The 24,313-nt window shown below is 37.8% G+C and overlaps 1 protein-coding gene across 3 annotated transcripts in view; it reads left to right on the forward strand.

Annotated features, from left to right (window-relative positions):
* The window catches only part of bcam (basal cell adhesion molecule (Lutheran blood group)), an 84,320-nt gene that overhangs the window by 29,589 nt on the left and 30,418 nt on the right, over positions 1 to 24,313 (forward strand). The gene's annotated exons all lie outside the window — the stretch shown is intronic.

Here is a 24,313-nt window from a genome sequence, read left to right on the forward strand (position 1 = left end):
AAACAAGTTTTGCACACGCTGCACAAGCCCATTTTATGAAATTATAGTTTGTCCATCATTGTTTTTTGTCTTTTTTTTTTAGCAATATCACTCGAGAAGTAATTTTTAATTGAAAGCAAGCCACAGTATTTACCACAAATTTGACAAAAACAAAGCTTGTTTCATTCATTTATTTATTTCATTTCGTTTGTGTTTACTGCTCTGAAATACGTGCGTCCTTAACCGCAGCGGGCTTGCTGCTCCACAAACCTGACTTTTATTTGACCGTGAAGAATGTTCTGTATGTTTATTTTTCAGGTGTTTATGCAGGTGACAATCCACCTTCGGACGTTACATACTGTACCTTTAGATATAATTTTCAATATAAATCATTAAAGAGCAAGAAGATTTTTTGGTTAATCTAAAACCAGAATAGTGCACATTGTTTACACATATTTCCCCAAAAAGTTGTTCCCATAAAAATTCATGTGGCATAGAAATAAAGTTTCACACATGATAACGTTTCCTTATAACACAAAAAGCAAAAGCATTAGAAAGAGTATCAAATAGTGCGGCATCAGTCTCTATCCGCCAGATGCACTATGTGTTAAAATGGATTAAACACCATCTAAATTAGCATCTATGTGTGTGAATATGCTAACACAAGGGAAAACTGTAACCCATGAGGTCCTCTGTCCATCTGTTGCTAGTGCTGGTGGGAGGCTCACCCTGTCGCCGCATGACTCTGCAGGTGCACTTGAGAGACAGGTGAGGAGGTAGGAGCATTCCGGTCATTGTATGTTTTTGCCAGAAAGCTTTGACGTGGGTGCGATCTGCATAGTTGAGTCACACTGTTATCTCTAAGCTTGCCGCAAACCGTGGAGTTTTAAAATGCAGAACGTGGGTGGTATTTTGCATTCTAACTTACACAGAGTATGTATGTTCTATAGGGATGCACTGATCCAGCTTTTCAGTTACAATACCAATTCTGATACTATAGCTGTAAGGATCTGCTGATATCAACCAATACCAGTGCAGAGTCTGAAAACAAATACAATACAAATGTGGTATGTCGCTGTGCTTTGTTTTTTTTTTCTTTTCTTTTTTTCTCTCAAGTAACTACAGCTTTGTGAATATAAAAATTCAAGTGTGATGCGACTTTTGGGGCCAACTAAGACCAGTAAATAGTCTTATTACATCAATTTATATGTCCAGCCTTAATATGGGCTGAACCACAGACTGTATATATTACTGGACAAAGCTAAACCTGCTAGCCACCGCGTTCCAAATAGGAAATGACCATGGGGGTGTTGAAATCACTGTTCTTTCTGTAACTGCTGCAATGAGCCTCATCATTTTGGTCTTAAAATGTTTGTAATAATCCGCTCAACATGATCTTGGTGTTTATATTTCTCTGTTTTGTACATTTTGTAAATGAATTCCTATTTCTAATATGGAACTCAACTCCAAATTTGCTCTTATAACTAGGGCTGGGTATCATTAAGAAGTTGCTGATACAATACATACCTCGATACATAGGCCATGACACGATACATATCTCGATACAGGGTACTTGATTCAATACAATATATTTCAAATCGATTTGATACAGTTCAATAAAAATAATGTCTAAATCATGGCTGTGATATTAGAAGTATTTGTTAAACCACTTCTTGTGCAAAGTTCATATGAAACACGCCCATTTTAATCATCAAAACTGTGAAAATGTCAAATGATGCATAAACGAGTTTCCTTCCACTAAACAAGCAACAAAACTGTAGCACTGTAACAAAATAATTGAGTAAAATATACCAAAAATTACTCTTGTTGATATATCGATACATCAGCCCACGATATTGATACTTATAACTGCTATCATGAACCGAAATTTAAGGTTAGATTAATGCTACACTTTCCTTAGTCCTTATCTTTATACAGTTTATGGTCTGGTCCGATATTTGAAAGCCGATATCTGATCCAATAAAAGTATCGACGCTGATATCTGGTATTAGTATCGTATCAGCGCATCCTTAGTATCTTCTTCCTTGTCATCACTGAAGCGTCCAGAAGTTTTCACCTATAGGACACCTTCATTGTTCCTTCCGTCCCTTTATCTCCCATCATTTACGAGCGCATGTTCGCACACGTCTAGACTTGTGTTGTTTTGTCTCTCTCAGATTTCACACATACCAGATATTATCACCAGGGCCCAGGCTCGGTTGGCTCAAGCTTCGCCGTGATAGCCATCTCGACAAGCTAGTCAATCACACAGTCAGACAGTGATGGATGCTAGTCTATTAGTCAGGCCCGATGGACTCAGATGAAAGGCCTCTGTCTCTAGCTACGTCAGACACATGTCCCATCCCGATCTCCTCGCTCAACTGCTCTCCTCTGTCACTTATAATATCCACACAGCTAAACCAATGTCTGTGGATCAGCGAAGATTAATATGCATGCTTAATATTTAAATCGGATTCATTCCCCAAATTATTCTGTCTATTGTCTCCCATTACTTTTCTAATCACCTCATCATCCAGGCTATGAATAATAATTTAATGAACAATTACCGAATGGGAAAAACGTATTGCGTGGCCCATTTGAATTGTATGAGGATAGGAATAATAGACTCCTCAGCGATTCTCTAGCGGGTTTTGATGTGTAAATAGGCGCCGTATTTGGGTTCGTTCATGGAGAAAAAGTCCAATTTAAACGACAAGTGTATAAAATATTGGCGCTTTCAGTTGAAATTTACCACGGTTGACATTTCCTCTCATTTCATTGCGTCGGCTTCATTTTCCGAGCTGTCTCTTTTACAAGTTTTTTATCAGGTGGCAGGTGGAGATGGCGTTCTTATTGTGTATAAATCGAGGCGTGCTTTATGCGTCTGTCCACGTCTAATCTCGCCTCAAGCTGCTGCTGTCCCCTGCAGGCTCAATGTCAGCCCTGTTACTTTGATGTCAAGGCAAAGCGTATGGTTCAGTCTGCTCCGTCTCCCCCCGCTGTCCACGTAATGCCGTACAATCAATATTACCGTGACCCACCTCTCTCTGCCCTCGCCCACCGCCTCAGTTATTTGCCCCCCGGACTGCTAACCCCGGCCCCCTGAATCCTAACCTATTGTGCCCTCTCCGTTCTTACCAATAATCCCTGACAAACTATGACAATAACCTCTCTGTCTGTTGCCGTAGTAACGCGACCCCCTAAAGTAAAAGTGAAAGGAAACATTCACTCGGCTCAAAAAGTTTGGCCCCTTTCAAAGCTGGAAGGAAGATGTAGCTCCTTTCTATTAAAATAACAAGGCTTATCCATTCAACTCAAGTATACCTATTTGTACATGATGCAATTACAATTATTTTGAATGCATGCCTGTACCTGCTAGTTAAGGAAAACGCTGAGACTGTAAAATAAAACCTGTTCATTTTACATGGAATTTTCTCAGGTTATAACTAGTACAGAAGCTACACCTTTTTACTTAAGATTCATAGGAAACCAACTGCCTGGCACTATCTCAGACACTTGATTTTGTGTCATGGTGCATTTTCAAGAACTGCAAAAAAAAAAAGCAAATAGTAGCCAGAGATTTGAAAACTACAAGGAAATACCAGTATGACTCTATCCTATGTCATATCTGTGTCATGATGCAAAGTGGGTGGGGCTAAAAGTTTAAACTCACTTGTGATTTGGAAGGCCATTTAACCCATATCAACATTTCCACCAGTTGAAAAAAAATCTTTAAAACTTTCATCTCTGAAAAATGGAATGCAGGTGCTCTTCCATGATACAGATTTGTGGAAAATCCTTGAGGCACTATGATAGCTGATATTTGCTTCTTCCGGGCCTGGATTCCTTTGGGGTGATGCTGAAAAATGGTGTGAATAACAAATGATATTCTTGCCAATTTTGCTATGTGCACTTGTGCTGTCCATACGCTCAATATTATTTGAAAAATGCCTATGGGTGTGTATGCGTGTGTGCGCGTGTGTGTGTGTGTGTGTGTGTGTGCGTGTGTGCGTGTGTGCATACCGCAGGGCCTCCAAACTCCTTGCCCTCCCCATGTATGGTGGAGAGGAGCTGCTTTCTGTCTCCTTGTCTACAGCTTATCTGCTGGCCTGTCTTAAAGTGCTTGCAGAAAATAGAAACTACGTTGTGGGAATGCATTGTTGTATGGGCCAAACAACACAGAAGACAACATAGATAAACAGGCTATTGTGAGCAACAATACAGCATGTTTTAACTATTTATCACCAGAGCTGTATCTCGTTATCTGCATGGAAACGGTGCGAGAATACAAATGAGCGTGAAGTTACAGTAGCCAGGGGCAGATGGAATGGAGTGTACAGTACTGAAGTGGGTCACAGGCTGGTTCATTAGTATGTATTACTGCAATATACTATAACAAGGTTTTTATAAGAATTAAAAAAAAATCAACAACAACATAGTTACTTAATTGGTTTCTTGGGTGCATGACTAAGTACTTCACTGCAGTTAAATACAGCTAGCAGTTTCTTGCAGTTTATGGTAGAAAAGATTTCAAACGTGGTCATCTGGACACTATTTTTGAACGTTTTGACCACTTTTAGATGAGGGATACACAGTCTCATTTCTTTGCAGTGTTAGATTTACTCTCCAGTTATATTAGCTGACATCAAGATATTGTAAAATTACTATTAAAATAATTAAAGTTATCAATTATCATCAACTTTTAGGCCTATATCAAACTACACAAAGTCCAATTGCTCTATCACTATTGGTCACCATACTTTTCTATCTATTCCTCCTTGTTAGTTGGTCAAGGCCTTTACTGACTTTACTTTATGAATAGTTTATATGTATTGAACATGGTGCAGTGGTCTCCCATCTCTGTCAGTCAGTCAGCCTTGTGCTGTCTCTCTCTCTCCACTCTGCTCCAAAGTCCAAATCCAACCTCAAACATCCAAACCTCCATGTGATACTATTATTGTCAGCTGTTTCCAAGACCTGTACGTTTGTGTGTTGGGATATTTACCTCTCATTGTTTGGCCTGTTGTGTTAATTAGTATATTGACTTATCATTCAATATATGAAAGCTGGAACAATATATTTTGGGGTCAGTATTTATTGTGTGTGTATTTTCTTTGCACTATTGGGAAAATGTTGTTTGGCTTTATGATATGAATGAAACCGTAGAAAGTTGAATCACTACCTTCTGTGACTCATTACAGATGCAGGCTAAGTACTAATTCTATTTATTTATTGCAGCTCATGATTTTTTAACAATATTTTACATTTAGGATAGTTTCATGCTTTAAATTTGCTCTTGGGTTTTTGTGTCAGTGGCATAAATTTGTTTCAGTATCACCGTTTATTGTAGGGCCCCACTGATATGGATTTTTTTTGTGGCTGACATGATACCGATAAAATAGGAGTTGAAGGTGCCGATAACTGATATAAAAGCCGATATGTGTATATATATATATATATATATATATATATATATATATATATATATATATATATATATATATATATATATATATATATATATATATTTAGTGATGTAAAAATTCACTCTAAATCTTCATTTGATTTTAAAACTTAGTTTCTATTGGATTTTAAATTGAGTTTGTTTATTGTTATTTTGTCTCTGTAAAGTTATTTTAAAAACAGTAGGTAAGCCTAATTACATTTTTGCATGACATTCTAGTCAGTAAAGAAAGTAAATGAATTACCGCTATCAGCCTTTAGCTGTGTGCCCAGCGGTAATTAATTATATGTGTAAATGTGAATCATTCACACCTCAATTCACAGCCAATTTACATATCAATGGAGGTCCAGTAACATGTACAGCCACTGTAGTCACTTTACACTAGGCCAATGTAAGAGAAAACAGGCTGTTTACAGCTTACAGCAGCTGAGCCTAACCAATGTCAAAGAACCAAAAGTACCTTCAAAACCATCACATTTGCAACACTCACCGCTCACACAGGAAACTCTCAGATCACAAGTCTTTAATAATAAGTTTGATAAAAACAAGCAGTAGTTTTGTTGCTGGACCGAACTGAGCTCAAGTTCACTTTTATTTATAGTCAGTATCGTGGATCAGACCACAAGAGCATTTAAAGCCAGCGCTTCAGTGCTGTGCACATGGATCTTGTAAACAAGCACATGTGATGTGAGTGACTAGACTCTGGGGGTGCGTTCAGGGGCAGTATGGCATCACAGACACAGACAAATTACTCTGCAGATAAATATTGATGTAGCATCAAATATTAGGTCATTTATGTATCTGTAAATTTGATTAAGTAGACATAATATAGTGAGTCTTAGCTTTATAATGAGGTGCAACATGTCCACGTGCACTGTCAGCCCATATTGGCAAGACTTTAGGCTGATAGCCGATATGTCTCCAAGTGCCCATATCGGACGATAATATTGGCCAACCGATATATCGTTCGGGCCCCAGTATTGTCTTTATTTACTTAAAGGTGCACTATGTAACATTTGGCAGAGGGTCCGTCACCTACTTGTTTTCATGGGTGTGTCATTGCTCTGCTTGGAATGCTCCACAGTATGACTTTAAACAGGTCTACTTTAAATTGATTCAATTACAGGTGGTTTTATAGCTCAAAAATGCCCAGCAAAACAGGCATTCTTAGTGTGAGTGGAGTTGCCTTTCCACAGAACTTACCTGTAACTTGCTCTGGTTTAGTATACTTATAGACAAAAAGGTTTAATACCATACTGTGAAACATTCCAGACAAAGCGATAACATCTCCATGGAGAAAAGTATTTGACAGATCCTCCGCCAGAAAAGTTACACAATGCACATTTAAGCAATATATCATACTTTAAAATGTGTTAGCGTGACAGGCCTACTGATTGTAGTCAGCTGAGACAGGGTAGTGCAAAACCCTGCCAAAGCTGCATTGAAACAGCAGGAGTAATCAAATAGCGGTTGTACAGTAAGCAGTAAAAGGCAGCCAAAATAATGCAAAAAGGGATTTTCGAATGGATTTACTGGTATAGACGAGAAATTGGAGAAATCTAATTAACTCTGATTAATTCTATCTCGCAGGGATCGTGGGATTAACAGCAGATTTAACCAGAATTGCGCACGTTTTTTTTTTTTTTCGATTTGCAGCCTGTATGCTAATGTTTGTTTGCATTGACAGCAAACGACTCCCCAAATTCAAAAAGTGTGCGTGTGTGCCAGCGGGCTTGTGACCATGTTTCCTGCCAGCAAGAAACCGTGCCCATTGATGTGTGACTCTGTGCCCCCCACTTACCCAAGTCCATCCAAGCATCAGAAGCTAATCCTGCGTAATAGGCCAAGAGACAGAAAGTGAAGGAGAAAAGGAGCTGGGCATCAAAGGTAGAGCGTGTGTTGCCTTTTTGTGCGGCACAGTCTGGTGTCTGCGAGGTATGCCAGGCAGAAGACTTAGCAGATTTAAGGGGAGAGACGGAGCAGAGAGACAGAGGCTTACGCTGCATGCTGTGTTTTGGGACATTGGGTGTTGAGAGGAGATGTAGACAGGCAGCTCATGTCATTTACTTGAAATCATGCCCCCAGCTGGCCTCTTTTATCACCAAAAAACGTGAATGGGAATGGCATCATCTTGTTTTGTTAGGGGTGAATTAAAGCTTGGCTGATATATTGGCTGGTTATTCATAGGCGGAGCAACGGAAAAAATGAATGGTTGAGATAAATGGTATATTGTTGACGGAATTACTTGTGAAAACAGATCACCAAAGTTTTCCAAATGGCTGTAGGAACACAAAATTTTAACTTAGTATATTTTTTAAGTAGTCTTACATTGTTAACTATGCCTATTTGATTATTTGTGATCTGCATTTAACCCATCTGTCAGCCATTGCCACTGAAAACACCTGTCAGAAGAAGTCTTGTATCTGGGTTGTACCAAGTAATTAGGGGTGGGTGAGACAGCAAGATGAGATAAGAGATTGGGTCCACAAGAATGAGATGAGGTTTTGACAAAAAGGTGCGATTCATAGTCCAATGAGGTTAATTTGGTCTTCCGACAATTTTATCCAATTAGGTTCTTTTTTCAGACCAAGAGTTTGTTTTCATACCTGATAATTTCGACTGCTCACTAGCGGTCTTCCTCAGAGTGGTCACGTGATGTTGCTGTGACGTGTCCGTTCAACTGATTTAAACAGCTCCATCTGCAGTCTGACTTCCTCAGGACAGTATCCCAGGTGTGTGAGAGTAAAAAAGCCCCCTTGTCCTGGTTCAGAGTCCCGTGGGCATGTTTCCCATTTTGATTGCCTCTTTAATCCAGCAATGGTGTTTGTTTTCCTCTGTCCCAATGAAGTTTGCCCCATCCCAGTCTATAATGTGCTTCTCTCTTTTACAGTAGTCAGAGATGGCTGATTTGATTTGTTTCTGTTGTGCTTTTTGTTTTGTTGCCCATGTGCACGCCTTTCCTTCTCACATTCTCTTCTGTGCGTGCGATTCAGTTGACGATTTTGCCCTTACACATTTTCAATGTATTTTTATTTTACATTTTTGCAGTCGTTGTAGCGCAGCTTATTGGCCTCTCAAAGTAATGCAACTCATCAGCTCTTAATCCATTTTTGTTCATGCCAAATATAAATGCAGAAAAAAATCCATGATAAATACTTAATACTTCAAAATGATCTGTACCACACACAAACTTTTTTTTCCTTGAACAATGTAATTTAATTTTCAAGATTCACTGGGTGGTCCTTACTTATCCATTGGACTAAATTATGAAACACTTTGCACCAATAGTTAAATCATCTGAGGAAATGTGAAGCAAAGGACTCTTACATTTGTCAAAAGTGACTGATTATGAAGAGGAGGAAAGAAAAAGTGGAATAATATAGAGGTCGACATGGTGATAAATTAACAAAGCTTATGAAGGAAGTAGGCTAAGTATGCAGTCAATCTTCTGCGTGGAGTAAGTTTAGTTACATATTCTCCAGCAGATAATGGAAGGAGTTATCTTAGCCTCCAGCCAGACTGCCCTATCTGCCCACCTCCCACCTAGTGTTGCCACTGTCAACACTGAGTTAGCTTGGAGTGTTTAGGGAGGAGGGGATGTGGAAGTGAAGGGGAAAAGGGGGGAGGGTTACAGGGCAGGTGGCTGGGGGGTGCAGGATGGCTCAACTCGTGGTGTCTGAAAGCACTGACCCATACTGTACACAACGACCCGCTACGTTTGTCTTCATCCCTCTTTTAAAGTGAGAGTGCTCCCTTTGACTACAGCTCGAGCCCACCAAAGAAGCTACATGCCAACTTGTAGAATGTATTTTTTCACACACCTAAATCATGCAAACAGTGCCTGTAAGGGTGTACTATGTAACTGGAGATGTTATGGGAATGCCTGAAATGTTCCACTATATGGCATTGCACCTTTATATCTTGTGTTTTGGGATGCATCGATCCAGCTTTTTCAGTTCTGATAACGATCCTGAAACTATGGCTTTAAGCATCTGCTGATACCTGATATCAGCCAATAACAGTGCAGGCACTAAAAGTAGACTTTATTTTCTTAAAAACAAAAAGAAAAAATATGACAAAATGTGTGATGTAGCTCTTATTGGATGTACAAACAACTTTGTATTAAAAGCTCAAATGTTATAAGAATTTCTTGGCCGACTATAACCAATAAATAGTCTTATTACATCAGTTTATATGTCCATCCAGGGTATCAGCAGAATTGATATTTTAGAGTCGATACCTGATCCAGCTAATTGTCATGAATCAGTACCAATATTCAATACCATCATCAGTGCATCCCTACTTGCAGTCATTCAGTTACATTGCAGAAAAGTTTTATTACACAAAATTGCTCTGTGAAGTGTCTTTGTGACATATGTATATGAAAAGTGCTATATAAGTTTGTTTTTTTTAAAGTAAAAAAATACTGATAAATAAAACCTATCTTGGAAAATCATGCATTCTTATTGTGAAGCAGGGTCACCTCTCCACTGATCTGACATGTAACTTGGCCTTTTGCTTGTCTCGATGATGATAAGTTTATTGTCTCTGCTCAGTCTTATTACATGAATTACTTTGCCCGACCAGAATATTGACTGAATCGATATTTGGAAGCCTATATCTGATCCAGTAAATTTTTCAATTAAAGCCATGAAATTGCCATGTAGTCAAGCAGGTGGCTGATCTCCCACCAGAAAAGTTACATGTTACCCCTTTAAAGTTGATTATAGCCCACTTTTGCTGGAATTAATCATTTGCTAACCTATTTTCTCTCTCTCTTCCCCCATGTGATCCTCCTTCGCCGATGCCTCTTCAACAGGTAATACCATTTCTGGTTTTTATTCAATCTCACACTATCTTTCCCAACACACTGCCCCTTCTTTCTTCATCCCCCTATCTCCATCTTCCACTCTCCTCCTTACCTCCTCACCCCGTTGATCAGCACAAGTCAGCTATTTTAAAAACATGAACCATTGCAAGGATAAGAAAAGCACCAATAGGATAAGCAAAAAAGGGAAGAAGAAGAAAAGACGCGTGATTCAAAGTGGACTCTAGTGGCCTGTTATCTCATTACAACGGTACGGGCTTGTCACGCTCGGCTGACTAGTCCCCAAAGGAGCACCCATGCCCCCTCATAAGACCCCCTTTATTCGGAGGGCGCTCTCGTATTTCAGGGAAGACACAAAGAAGGGGGATTCTCTGTGGTTTTCCCATCCTGTCTATGGTAGATTTGTGTACCGTTTCCTGGCCAAGCATTCAAACATTCAACAAAGAAGAAGAATTAGAGATGCCTTGATAATTGGTAGTATCACTGTAAATACACAAAACAGTTATGTCAACGCAAATTATTTCAGTGTCTTTCATTGAATTGTTGTATAAACAGAAAATAAGGTCTTGTAGGAAGTAAATATTGAAAACTTGTGCATGTTTCATTTGATATTTTAGCAAATACATTAGACTAAACTTTAATGATCCACAAGGGAATTTATTTGGATGCAGTGGCTCACACATCACAATATATTAAAATAACAAAGAGCAAAAATATAAATGGTAATAATACATTCAAAATAAGTAACAAAAAATACAAGAGACTGGTGTCAAATGAGGCATAATTATATAAATGTACTTATATGTACAAGTAAAAATAAAAATGACCTAATGACCTAAATAGGAAAAGTCAAGTATTATGTAATTGTTACCTTTTCTATTTTGACACAATTGGACCTCAATGAGCAGAAACGTTTGTACATCATTATATAAGTAAAATTCACTGTTTGGTTTTACAGTGTATTAAATCATACTTGTGAATGTTACTGCGATGACTAGACATCCATTTTTCCCAGTATTTGCCCAGTATCCTATTCTTGTTGTCATGTGTGAAAGTTTGAGGAAAGAACTCGGTTGAAGAAGCATAAATGCACCTCCTCTCTGCCAGTCCGAAGGCTCATTAGAAGTGAAGGGAGGTCTGTTATTAAATGAGAATCAGCACTCCCACAGAGAGGAGGATGGAGCGGGAGAGAGACTGCAGACAGCAACATGCTAAATCCACAATATTAACATTTATCTTCACCCATTGTAATTGTTTGCAGTTCCTATCTTTATAACTAAAGGCTTTCTAGCAGTGTTCTCATCGGACAGATACATACTTTAAAGAAGACACATTTTGCTTTTATAATGTGTAGGATTAAACAAAATAGTAATAGAAACAGGTCCACTGACTTTCTATTCAAAACTGCAGAACTGAGCCATGGTAGTGTTCATCATAGTGGTATTACATCATAGCAAGCAATTTTAAAGAGGGTTTTTATTGTTTAAAAATGACTACATGACATTTTTAACCCTACATGTTAGGAATGTAACAATAACCGAAATATCGTGATATCGTATCGTAAGTTCTCACAATAATATTGTGGACCATCACAATATATTAAATTAAGAGTTATGGTGCCACAATAGCTTAAAAAAAACAGAGGGAACTACATAGACCATGATCTTTTGCTCCATTTCAGTGTAGACGACATGAAGAAATAACAGTTCTAAGCACTTTTAAGTCTTAATTCTTTGGATTAAGTCTTGTCAAGGCATTTTAAGAGGAAAAAGTAGCACACTAACAGTTTTAGCCATTTAGCCTTCACAAAATATCGCAATAAATATTGTACCGTGAGATGTATATTGTGAAACTATCGTACTGAGAGATTTGGATATTGTTACATCCCTAATCGTGAGCCTCCCCACCATCTCATGAGCTCTCCCAAAATATTGCAATAAATATCGTACCCTGACCATATTGTTACACTCCTACTTCATGTATGACCTGGAGTTTGTTCTTCTTTTTGAATAATTGCAAGTAAGCACAGATCAATGGGTGAGGATTGGGGGTAGGTAAAAACAGAAATTTCCTGAGCACTCAAGTCTTGTAGGACAGTACAGGATAGCTCCAACATGCAATCAGAATACACGTTTGAGTTAATGATGAGGAAACACCATAAAACTCACTGCAATTTGTACATACAGTATGTCCCCTTTAAATTGTATTAGCATAGCAAACCTTCAGATTTATACCTGACCAACTACTTGAAATGTTTTATCTCCTTAGTTATGGTGACATTTACCTTTATTCCTCTTGCACTTTCTAAAGGTCAGGAGAGTGAAGCAAGATTTATACATCATTGGATAGATATTAAACCCAACGGTGCATAGTAACAGTATCTAGTTGGTTTTATTGCTTACGGATCACTGTTTACACCTGCTTATAATCTAATGCATGCATGAAATCAACCATCAACTAAGCTCTATAGTGTTTTGTCTTTGATACAGCTATAACAAGCTTGTCAAATTGCACGGTGTTTCTGAATGGAGGTGCTGAGATATAAAGGCCGAGCAGATGTGTTTGTATATATAACTGTCGCCATACTGCAAATAACCTACTGTAAATAGAAGCCATTTTCAAATATACACCGCTTGGCAAGACAGGCTGGCTACTGGAGGCAGATATTTGAACCGTGGTACCCTTATCATCACCTCAAAGTTATCTCCAATCGGATTTCCGCTTTGCAACTAAAGTGCTTCCATCTTAATCAAACAGTTTTTTTTCTTCTCTGTTTTCCAAAACATGAACTCCTGCGGGACCTTTAATGCCGTAAATGGGCCTGCTTTGGTATTTGCTTGGAAATTGGACGTTGAGAACGAATTGATTTAGGGATACAGGCGGAAATGGAAGGGAAAGAGAAAGTGAGGGAGAGGAGCACTTTGTCCCAACCCTTTTAGGGAGATTAGTCGTAGTCCTGGTGTCTACTCCGCTTTTATTTATTTTCTGAGTCAGCCTCTCTGTCACGGGACTTCCTGGCGGGAAAAGACAGCAGCGGCGTCAATATATTTGCATTGGAATAATTAGATGCACAGAAGGAATCAAGTCACCTCTACAAGCAGGAAAGATTATAACTAAATTGTATTTGCACTCCTAGTATCTGGTGATGCCATCAACCGTGCAGAAAATAGTTAAGTGTATGGTAGAGATCGACTGATATGTTTTTTTTTCATGGCAGATGCTGAATACCAGAACAAAGATGGCTGATAAGATCTGCCGATATTTTTGGCCCGATATGTAGGGCGGATTTTGATTATTTTCCTCAAATCATGTCATTTAAATTTACTCCAAACTCTCCCACAGCCCTTTTTACCACAAATCTTTTGAGAGCTGTGTAGTCACATTTTGTGCCATTATTTCTTCCCACCAAAATGTTTGTGTGTATTTCTAGGCAGCAGATAGACCAAAACAAAATATTAGGCTGTGCTGGAGATTTAAGGCCAATACCTGATCGGCTAAAACGTCCAAATTGTCCATATTGTGTGTTACAATCAGAATGGCATTCAAAAGAAATATAAGTGTATTTGGTATTGAGTAAATGTTATTTCTGTAAAGTTGCGTTTTTGCATTATTGTTATATTATTTCTGCCCCTTTCAATCCTTGTCTCGAATACACACAAAAGGCAGGCCACATGGGGGAACTTGGTGACTCCTAATTGCCCGTGAAGTCAATGAATACAAGTATATGCATGTAATGTATAACCTTTACATTACATGGCAACTGTCCAAAGTGCACTGTGTCACTTGTATTACATTTAACATTCAGCTGCTAACCTGAGACGGCCCATACAGTAATGTCAGAACAATAGAACTCATTCCAAATACACAAAAGATGTACCTGTATGGATTTGGGGAATAACTTGGCTTTTTTTTTTTTTTTTTTTACTGGAATCTTTTACTTTTCCCATAACCAACTACAGGATGTATTCCCATCTCTCCATGCGTCCATTTTGTCTTGATTGAATTGGTCATATTTACTGTATTTCTCTCCATGTATAACCCTCATTAACTAAAAAAGCTATTATGGACACCACATGGAAGCACTGTACCTCTGCCAAGCACTTCCTTTACTGCATCCCATTAAATCAAGTCATTTGCCTGAGAAATAAGTAGAGGGCCAGTGGCATTGGAAAGGGCACTACGGGAGCTTTCTTTTCTCACTTGATCTTAATTTTCTCCTTATCACACGTGAGTAGTTATTCATATTACAAAACTGAATTCAATTTACACATAATGTTAAATAATCCATAGCACTAACTTGCTTACAAATAGCTTTAGCAAATACTACCTCTATCCGTATTATATTATACAGATCCCCAGAAACTAACCCTTTCCAAGTTTAAAAGTGAATTGTGTATTTTTTCCTGGAGAGTCCGCCTTGTCTCAATGAAGATATTACAGTTTTGCCTTGATTATACTACAGTATGGAAATAATCTTGGTAATCAGAATGGAGACAGGTTAATGGTCAAATCGATGGAGAAACAAGCCCGCACATGGTAAGAATTTGGCTATAAAACACCTGTAGTTGAACAGATGCAAGGGAGGTATGTTTAATGCTCTACTGTGGAACAATCCAGGCAAAGAAATAACATCTCCATGGACACTAGTAACAGACCCTCCATGTTAGGAATTACATAGAAACCTCTTAGAAAGCTCCAACATTGCCAAATTGGAAAAAGGAGTTGAGAAATATGATTGAAATATGAAAATATTTCAGGTGTTCCAAAAATTCTAGTAAATACTGGATTTAAATTTGGATTGTGCTGCTCATAAGACCAGTACCCTGTAATTCCAACCAGTGTGCCTCTTTGTCATGACTACTCCATCTCAATTTCCACACTCAAGCATTTCTTCCATTGCTACCTTTTTCATGTTTCTAAATTTTACTTTTTGGCTCGAAGCTGTGTTGCTAGATTGGAAGAAACCCCCCTCCCCTCTACAAAGCGGGGGTAGAGAGAGGACAGGGTGTATTAATTGGAATGCATTCCTCAGACTGGCTCAAAGATGGGACAGACCCGCTCTCCTACGCCCTCTGGAACATTAAATATTAACACTTTTTTTCCTCATCTTTGGCCTTTTTGTGACATGCTCTGATTGGGTTGACTCCAGTTGATCCGAATTCAGTTCTGTAAAATGAAAGGCATCCTGGGAGAGACGCTGCTACATAATTGGACGACCTTCAATGCTGCGTGGCCTTTTGATTTGAACTGTAATGAAATTCTACTTGATATTTCTATCCTGTCTTGCTATGCACTGGTTTAGCTGTTCTTTCATTGGTATTCTCGCCCGATTTTGAGCTTTTACAGGGACAATAAGGCGGAAATTGTGAAAACTGACTTCTAATAGCGTTCCCTATAATGGCTTCAGATTGTGTCAGCTCAATGATATTACTTTTCTAAATGGGTTTGATATTGTTCGTGAGAGATTAGTTCTATTTTGCGCTGGCTAATGGGCAAGGGCACTCAGAGAACTCTTCCATTTGTCGACCACTCTATTTATCAAAGTGAAGTTATTTTGCCGAAGCTCTGACGCAGCACTAAAACTTGTGTATTCATGAGTCTATTTATCATAATCTCCAAAGGACGCTCAATATAAGGGATAGGCCCATTGTGAGTTTTAGGCGAAAACAACATAAAGACGCAGAAAATGTTATGTTCTTTAAGGTACTAAGCTCTCATGCAATTTTAATGTTTTGAATTCCACAGTTATGACTACTGTATTGTAAAATGTATTGTATTAACATTTCCTCCTCTAAAACAAGCCTGAAGATGTTAAGATGTCATCTGTTCAGGTTTGAGTCTCTCCTGGGCCCTATTCAGCCCACAAGCTTATGTCAACCATGCTCCCACACAGCAATATTCCATAAATATACATGATACAAAACAATATACTACAACTTCACAAACCTGATGTGATATGCAGTTGTTTCATTTGTGAAATACAAACAAATTGTGTGTGATAGCGCTGTGATGAATATAGTATTTTTAGAACAATAAAAGGTAACATTATATAAATGTTGTATTAGCAGATAATGTCCCATAGAAATGCAATAGCCCTACTTAAATCTACTGGCTTATGTTTATCACATAGACCGTATATCTGAGAGGACATAGCTAATGCGCTGGCCACCGGGTGTCAAATAGGAAGTTCACCAGGAGGCTCTTCCGGCTCCTTCTGACCCTGGCTCAAATTCACTTTGCCCCTGTAGCAGTGAGCATCGCGAGCCTCATTTGAGCGGTGCTGAACGCTATGGGTGACGTCACACTCACTTAGTCCACTTCTTGTACACAGTCTATGGTTTATCACAAAGAGCTAAAATTTGCCATGCTTAAGGCTAAAGTTCTAAATTTTCAAAATAATTTACAGATTTTTTTAATATCTACTTTTCATTGATCAGCACTTATCACTTTTCTGGTTATTGAACTTGTACTGGTATCACAAAGTACTCTTTCATACTTAACAATGTCTGAGTTAGGGATACACCAATCCAGCCTTTTCCGTTCCAATATCAATATCGATACTTATCTGTCAATTCTCGATATCAACTGATAACAGTGTAGGGATGGAAAATAGCACATATTTCCTTAAAACACAGTTAACTTAGTTACATAACACAATTGGATCTCTTGTGTAATGTTATTTATCCTTCAAATCCAAAATCACTTTCTTATTACATCCAATTAAAGACCCAACCAGGATATCGACTAAACCGATATCATGGAATTAACCCCCGATCCAGCTGATTTTTCAGTAATGGTGACAATATTTGATACCAGTATTGGTGCTTTACTATTTCAAAACCTCACCCCTCCTTCTGTCCATTCTGTCCTTGTAGATGATGATATTGGCACTTCCAGCCAACTCAATTTAGATTCCTAGGCTGGACTTGAATTTGTTTAAAGGGACAGACAAAGGACAGTGCTAAAAAGGAAGGTCACTTAAGGTCTGCTGTTCCCAGATCCACTCAGTGTTGATGAAATGTAGCTGAGTCAAGCAAGAGGCTATTAGCCGGTAGTAAGGATACACATCAGTCTTGTGTAATGCCATAAAACTTTGCATTGGTCGCGTCGGGGAATCATAAATATTGCTAACACACAGATTTCTCTAGAGGCTATTGGCAGCTTGGGTCATGAGACAGGCAAAATAGATCCTTGGACATCTAATCACATTTAATTTACTATCTATCAAGTCTACAATGTCTATAGCATTTCCAAACAAGTATTGCTTGCCAAGTTGAATTTATCAGTTTGTTGGTCACTATGTATTCAGGATTGAACATCATAAATATAATATTAGAAAATTCCACCATCCTTGTTGCTATAAGGAAAAATGTTCAGAGACATGCATTAGCTAAAAGCAATACAAAAACGTAAACAAAGAATCCCATTGGGTCATTAGCTACCTGTAATACTTTTGCTTCTTCATTGAGTTAAAGCTATAGTATGTAATTACATATATAATATAGAAGATGGGCATCCTTACTGTGAGTGGGCTTGCATCTCCACAAACCTGACTCTTACCTGACTTTTTGTTTCCATGGAAATGTTGTTTGTTTGGCTATAATCTTCCACACTATGGCATAAAACTGATCTGTCTCCATGGAGAATGTTCCGAAGTATGATTTTGTCTTTCCATGGAATCATACAGTTGACATTCCACCTCCAGTAGGTTACACACTATCACTTTAATTCAGCATTCCAACACAATTCCAATCTATAACAGAAACCTTGGGAGCTACAAATGTTACATAATGACATTGTGTCTTTCGGCAAGACATTTCATCCACCACTCAGGAATCGCCCCACCATCCCACAGATAAATCACAGCTTTACGAGTGTGTGTGTTGTCATTTGATAGAAGTTTAAAAGGTCTAGACAAACAGTGTGAAGTGGCCTACATGGCTGGGCACTCACAGAGCCCTTTGTCCGCCGCATACATTCCCATTTACCAGACTGGTCGCCCTGGCAACGGGGTGAGAAGTCAAGCCCATTCAAACAACAAGAGTGTGTGGATTACCAAATGTTTGTGGGACGTCCTGATGAGATGGAAGTGGGTGTGTTCGCCCACTCCGAACATTAGTCGGGACAAATGAGGACGAGGATGGAGGGGACTACAGAACAGCGCATGATGGGAATATGAATCTAGTGAACTGACATTGCTGAACGGCAAGGTCATGAAGCTTGGAGAATGTATTTCAAACTGTGGCACAGGTGGTACTTGTAATTTGCTGGGAGTTTTTTGATTATTGCTTCAAGGTTTAATCACAGTTAAGTCCTGATTAAGTTCGTGGTTGGTGTTAAGTTTCAGTCCTGGTGTTTTATTTTATTTTTTATTTTTTTGCAGTCAGCACAGATATTGCATGGATACTGGGGTCGCCAGCACCATGGTTCTACCTAAAGGCTTTTCCATAGCTTTTCATAGACTTATAGACTAATAATGGACATGGCGGGTATTCATTTAAGAAGTGAACTATCAAAATCACCTAAAACTGGTTTAAAGTGAGTATTTGGTCAGTTACCGGTGTGTTACCAGGTCTACCCTAATTCTCATAATTTCATCTTTGCACCATTTCTCCTTATGACCTCTTGTGTATAGTTGAGATATATTTGTATTTCTGTATTTTATTTTTTACTTGTATCAGGTTTTATCATGGTTTACTAGTAGTTTCTCTCTTTTTTTTAATTTGACTATACATTTTATTTATTTTTGTCCCATTTAGTTGTAGAAGAATACAGTTATAGCTCACAGTTTTGTCTGTATATACATCAAAGATTTACAATGGCCCAAAATACTTCTGGTGATGTGGATCTACTTTTTTTGGAAATTGTGAGAATCATTGCTTTAGACAAGAATCCCTCCTCAAAATTCACTCTGAATTATATCACAGCTCTAACCTTTCCCCTGTTCCCCTTTGTCTTTACTACCTTCAACACAACAAAACCTCACCTCCAGGCTTCGTCTTCTGCAAACTCCCATACCTCCTGCTTCAGTTAGCATTAGCTCTTAGCCTCGGGGCTGCAGGTGTGTTTGCTAGCTCTTCTCAGGTGGTACATCTGTGCAAGCCTGGACACAGCAATCATCCCTCTAGATCCCTCTATATTCCTCCATATCCTGTAATTGAGGTTTAGCATTCGGCGTCTTCACATCCGGGATCAGACTATCTCTACCTTTAATCGAGAACCGCCTGCAACGCTTTGCACAGTTCACACACTGCCCTCATCAAACACAAGGAAGATCCTTTAAAAAAACAACCCAGTAACACAGAACACGAAGCCGGGAGATGTTATTGTGCAGAGGTCTAATTATCTGTGGAGTGTAATAAAGCTTTGTTATCAGGGTAAATGTACGGTGGTTAGGGTTTGAATAGGTGGGAATGGTCAGATGAGATATGCAGGTAGATGGGTGATTCATGGTTTGTAATAATGGCTTGTTCTCAGGGGTGCATTACTTTTTAGCTGCTGTTTTTGTCCAGTTTTGTTTTATTGAGTTTTAGGTTCCGGGAAAATGGATTGGTTTCTATATGAAACTTACATTTATAATTCACTTTAAAAAGCTAATGTTCTATCATTTCTGGATATACAGATGCTTTATGGATTAGAAATAGTTTTGTTTGTCATATTCATTTTATTAATTTTTTAATTAAATGTCTAAGCGGTTGTAGAGAATACTTTTGTTGACATCTATAACTGTTATTTTTTTGGCAGGTAAATATCCCAATTGGCAGTCTTGCTTATAGAGTTAACTACAATTTTGTCTTTTAGCGACATCAAAATACAAATAATTTTAAAGTATAGTATTCTAAATTAGAACTGGGAAATTGATCAAGTTTTAATCGGGATTCCACCATGTTTGATCAAAAGTGAGATGATTTTTGAACGATAAGGAAAATTTGTCAATTTTTATTAAATGACTAAATCTCTCATGATCATGCTTGTGAAATCAATATTGGAAGCCAATTTATTTATTTTTTTATTTTTTCAAAAGAATAATAACGTAACTTAAAATTGAGCTTGATCAATATAAAGAAAAAAATCATTACTCACTCTCTTGTGTTTGTGCTAAAACTTAATAATAAATGTATTATTATTATTTTATAGCTACTCTTAAAAGCCAACTGTTTTGATTCATTTTCCAGTAGCCCCAGTATATTGCATCACTCCTGCTCGATCTTCCCCACTTACTGTCTCTCTATTACCCATTACCGATCATTTCCTTGTTTTGCATTCATTTCCTCTCCCCATTACAGTAAATAATAATGTGATTTGATTTCATAACTGTTTGAGATACATCAGATCTGCATTTAGCTCTGGCACCATCAGAAAAGACATGGCAATACCCAGTCTGCTATGTTGGGCTTTCATTGGATCACATGCATTAGACAGACAATGGCATCACTTCTATTTATGTTCAGTCTATGTGTGCCATCTCTTCATGGTTAGAGTTTTGGAATGCCAGGATTAATGGAGTTTATAATTAATTGAGATTATTGATGTCATGGGTAATTGTACCAATTGTAGAAGCACCAAGTTTTGATTTTAATCTAAAACAGTAAAATTGTATTGGTTAGGCCATATAGCGGAAGACAACATCGATTTAAATGAGGAAGTATTATTTATAAGTGCATTAGTTTAGTTTAGAAGTTTATTTGGCCATTTGCAGCATTACAAGGACACAGACTGCAACCCCATTTGGATCATGACATGACTGAAATGGTTTAGGCTGATGTAAAAAGTACTTATAATGTGTAACCCTGTTAAAAAATGACAAAATTCCAAGAAAGAAAGGAGTGTTTGCAAGTTTGTGTTTACTGTATCACCTAGGACGTACTATATATATAAGAGAGAAATTAAATAAATAAAGAAAAAACAAAAAACAAACTACATTGAATGCATGCATTGTTTAGCTTTTCTGGTGGGTCTGTTACCTTCTTTTCTCTATGAAGAATACTTTGCCAGGAGCATTTCAGGGTATGGCATTAAAACATATCGTGCATTCATTCAGTTGCCTGAATGTGTTTTATTGTTTAAAAAGTAACTGAAAAACATGCATTCTTGAGTGGAATTGCCTCTTCACAGATCTGACCTGTAGCTCAACCTCGCTTGTTTTCATGGAGATAGATACGTTAATGCCAAACAGTCCAACATTCGAGGCATCTCCATGGAAACAAGCAGATTGCGGATGCGGGACCCTCCACCTTACACAGTGCCCCTTTAATGAATGGAGTTAGTCACAATATTCACTTTTACAATGTTAATATTCACTTGTGCAGTTCTATTAACTAATATCAGAGACAATTTTAAATCAATCAAAATCTCAACATTTCCTTACACAAGAATCTTGTTATGTCATAGGTAAATATCCAGACTTCTCCCACGCAGTTTTTAACCCCCTAAGTCATCACAGCTCTGCAGTGTTTTCCAGGTGTAAAACATAATTTCAAGTTAGAAAATGTGAGATAATAAACAATATCTGACATTTTATTTCTAATATTTCCTCTCATAAGAATCACCAAATACTATGTTTAACTTTAGATTCCATTTCCTCTTGTGTTTTTTGCTTCATGCCCTCTTCTCTCTCTCTCACGTCTCATGTCTAAGTGTCCCCATTGTGTGAAGTGTGTGTTTTGGTGCAGTTGGCAGTGGTTCCAGTGCAGCACCTGCCCCTGTCTCATCACCCGCCGCTGACAGACAGGAGGCAGGCCTGACATGGGACCTGCCTGGTACTGCACTGTAACACATCCCAACACAACCCCATCACACACTCTGAGCATATATCAGAAACATACACCCACTAGGCCACATGGAGAGAGCTTATGTAACAGACAAGGTTACAGTGACCTAAATGCAGGACATATAGTTAAGTTGTGGTATATGGTTATAGTGCTAATGCAGATGTTGAAAAGAGATGGTAGGTGATCTCACTGTATGTACAAAAGTTAAATATACAACATATACACAAGAAATGTTCAGTTTATTTATTTATTAGGATCCACATTGGCTATACCTGACTGCCAGCTAGTCTTCCTGGGATCCTGTACAGTTTTAATTCCATAAAGACATGTCTCAAAAATGCTATAAATAGTATAGTATGAAATAATAAACATATATATCATTAAATAATAACATCTTAAATAGTCAGTGGGCAATTCAAGATTACATAAAAATATATTTCATAATTTCATCTCAATTTCAAGTAAACTTAACCAGGGTTACCACGATCATGGAAATCCTGGAAAAGTCATGGAAATTGAAAATATCTCTTTCATGCAACTACAGCATTCTGTTAAATTATCATTAGGTTATTATGATTATTTCCAAACGTATGCAGCTTTTGTTTAAAAGAGATGACAATAAATGCAGTGACAGTATTTTGAATATTAAAAAAACTATAATACCAAACCATAAGGTGAGTGGAAAGATTAATATTTCATATTTCGCTCTAAAAATATGCTCAATTCTACAAATGTAGGGTTTTGTAAAGTCATGGAAAATTCACTTTAGGTCATGAAAAAGTCATGGAAAAGTTTAGAAATTTTGTCAGTGAAAAACAGTGGGAACCCTGCTTAATGGACATTTCATATCCATAATTATAAACAAGACATGCAAGAGATAATGGGAGGAGAGCAAAGAGAATTTCATTTGTAATCATGTTCTTTATTATTGGTGGAATAGTTTTTGGGAAAAAATTGTTTAATCAATGCCATTGGTTGGATTGGTTAAGAACTTGTTTTGAACTTAGCCACACACAAAAATAAGTATCACATTTTTTGCAACATTGTAACTGCTCAGAACGTTCTGTTCAACCCGGTGATGTCATATAGTGGTAGTTTTTCTAGTTAAAAGCCACCGTTTACCTTTTGCTCAGTGGAGATTGTCAATTCTAGAGCTGAAACCATTCAAATTATTCTATTGAAAGTGTATGGAGTTTAAAAACACAGTGGAGCACTTCCTGTATTACCACATGACATCACATGTTGGAAGTGAGTGTTTTCTTTTTGAGAGAAGAATGCAGCCTAAATAACCAGGGTTTGTGTGTTAAACGTGTCCATGAAACAAAGCACAACTCTAGATATGTTTTGATGAGGTAACAACATAATAACATAGATCACAGGTGTCAAACATAAGGCCCGGGGGTCAGATCCGGCCCCCCAAGACCTTTAATGTGGCCCTTGGGTGATTTTCTACTAAAATATTTTAATTATATTTTCTATTAAAATATTGGTAATTTTCTGCAGTGCTTAGCATAGCAGCGTCTCCAGCGTCTCTGTACGTGGCCCCTCCCACCAGAGCAGCACAAATGAAGACTTGTCTCTTTCCAAACGCTCTTAAAGGACGATCGTTTTGACTGTTGACCGTGACACCCTCATCTGCAAAATGTCAAAAATGAGAGAAGTGGACACAGAGTGCAGGATTTTCCAAGAAAAATTTACTTATTCCTATTTGCATACACGTTCATGTTAAAACATTGTGTTGAAATTGAATTTTTCTTAAAGTTTCAGATTGTTCATAATATTATAATATTATAATAAGAAAGAGTTCATCAATTAAAAAAGATTTGTGTAATAGATTTGCGTTTCTCTGCACAAATATTTGAACTTATTGTTATTTTTGGGGTTTATATGCCATGAGTTTTCTGATCCGGCCCCTTTGGGATCAAAGTAGGTTGGATACGGCCCCTGGACCAAAATGAGTTTGACACTCCTGACATAGATCGTAAAATTGTTTAATAGGAGCTCTTTAAATGTACTTCAGTATAAAGCACAGTATCAATTAGCCACATAGGTTAATTCCATCAAAGCAAGGTAATTGGTAAAAGGCTAATACAAGTGTTACCTCGCTATAGATCACTGTTTACTTTTTTTAATATCCAAACACCATATTTCCACTGTGCAGAATCTCTAATATTATCTTTCCTAAACCCTCTCCCACAGGGTACATTTTCTAAACAGATTGCATTTGTTCGGCCAAATCTAAAGTAATGGGACTATCCTAAAGACTGTCCC

This window comes from Boleophthalmus pectinirostris, unplaced genomic scaffold (assembly GCF_026225935.1).
Source record: "Boleophthalmus pectinirostris isolate CB_2022bp ecotype Guang Dong unplaced genomic scaffold, ASM2622593v1 HiC_scaffold_6, whole genome shotgun sequence".
Taxonomy (NCBI): domain Eukaryota; kingdom Metazoa; phylum Chordata; class Actinopteri; order Gobiiformes; family Gobiidae; genus Boleophthalmus; species Boleophthalmus pectinirostris.